Source organism: Protobothrops mucrosquamatus, unplaced genomic scaffold (assembly GCF_001527695.2).
Source record: "Protobothrops mucrosquamatus isolate PMUCROS unplaced genomic scaffold, P.Mucros_1.0 scaffold1956, whole genome shotgun sequence".
NCBI lineage: Eukaryota > Metazoa > Chordata > Lepidosauria > Squamata > Viperidae > Protobothrops > Protobothrops mucrosquamatus.
The window spans coordinates 84,450-86,142 of record NW_015388075.1 but is presented as its reverse complement, the minus strand read 5'-3'; the positions used below and the strand labels follow the sequence as shown (position 1 = coordinate 86,142).

General features: G+C 41.9%; 1 protein-coding gene across 1 annotated transcript in view; it reads right to left on the bottom strand.

The window, feature by feature from the left end:
- The window catches only part of MAPK6 (mitogen-activated protein kinase 6), a 28,099-nt gene extending 26,711 nt beyond the window's left edge, over nt 1-1,388 (bottom strand). Inside the window, exon 1 of the mRNA XM_015823711.1 lies at nt 1,210-1,388. The gene's annotated coding sequence lies outside the window, so the exon portion shown is untranslated. The remainder of the gene's footprint in view (nt 1-1,209) is intronic.
- Nucleotides 1,389-1,693: the final 305 nt, after the last annotated feature.

The window sequence follows — 1,693 nt, the reverse complement described above, 5'->3', positions numbered from 1 at the left end:
GAAGAAGAAGAGGAAGAAGAAGAAGAAGAAGAAGAAGAAGAAGAAGAAGAAGAAGAAGAAGAAGAAGAAGAAGAAGAAGAAGAAGAAGAAGAAGAAGAAGAAGAAGAAGAAGAAGAAGAAGAAGAAGAAGAAGAAGAAGAAGAAGAAGAAGAAGAAGAAGAAGAAGAAGAAGAAGAAGAAGAAGAAGAAGAAGAAGAGCTTTGCATTAACCAGCAAAGACACAGCAGGTGACATAACCCCAGATCTTGTGGCTTATAAACCATGTTTTACAGCTGAGCCTGTGCTAACCAAGCCAGCTGTAGCACAAACTAGTAAAGCATAGTTAACCAAATCACTTTTTTAATGCACAGGGAAAACTATCCAGGGGACATTACATCCCTATAAATACCCAAGAGTTATTAAGTCCATTTTCAGCAAAAGGCTATTTTCTGCTTTCACAGAAGGCGAGACTAAATACCACTTAAAAGGAGAAGAAGAAGAAGAAGAAAAAAGCTTGCAAATAAAAAGACCAGCCATTTTACTCTGCAATTTTGTCTCTGGAAGCTTTTCAAGGCACTGACGCGGATCATTCTGTCATTTGTAACATTGCATTCAAAGTTATCTATCATCACAAGACATCTGGGTGACACTGGAACAAACAGTGTTTGGACTGTAACCAGAGTCCTTTTTCTCATTGTATCTCGCAAACAAAAGCCTTCACATCATGTCTGGAGGCCAACAAGCTTCCTTTGCCTTCCCCATTAATAATGGCGGGGAGACTACTTTCTTTTCCTCTGCCAATAGCTAAAGGTTGGCATAGCCTAAGACAGCTTCCCCCCCCTCCTATTTTTGAATAGTGGCTTTGAAACCAAATGCGTGCCTGGGTCTTTGACTGTGAAGAAGATTGACTTAACTTAGGACTGTCCATTTCAAGTCTATTTTGAGGATAAAGGACCACGAGAAACTGGAAGAATCAACCCTTGGCGGGATCTAACCAGAATGAGCTCCTGGACAGCAAATGAGCATGAGACTTTGTGATTATAAGTCTCCCTTCCCCCTTTGGCTCTTTTTAAATAGCATTCCTTGTGATACCTGGAGATCAGCATCTGCTATGATGACGCAAGTGTATTTTTCTTCTCTGGCAATGCATAACTATAACTCCAGCATATTCCCTTCTCTTTAGTCCAGTTGGGGTTTGAGCAGGGCAGAAAGCCAAGGAGATTTACTTACCTCTCTTGTAAGTGACTAGGACTTGCTTGGATCCCATGGTTGTGTCTTAAAGAGTTTGAAAATAAATGACCCAAAGGAGCCCCAGATGGAAATGTTTAAAACCAAATCTCCCCACAGAATATAAGAAAAGCTCAGCCAGAAGATGGCCGATCAAAAATAACTGATCTAGAGAGAGAGAGAGAGACAGGAAAGTTCAAGGGGTGAAATAGATGCCCGGTTCTATATCAGCACAATTCGTTGTAATATTTAAATGAGAAGAGGTGGGCAATCCGTTTGTGCCTATGTCTTCCTCCCCTGAAACCACCCACTTATTAGCCGGAGCCTATCCAATCCTGGAAGGCAGGAGGAACGGAGGTGGAGAAATCACAGCTTTTAAAAGAGGGGCAGCTTCGGAGGTCATTAAGGATGAACAAAAGTGCACGGACAGTGGGTGAAAAGGAAGGAAGGAAGGAAGGAAGGAAGGAAGGAAGGAAGGAAGGAAGGA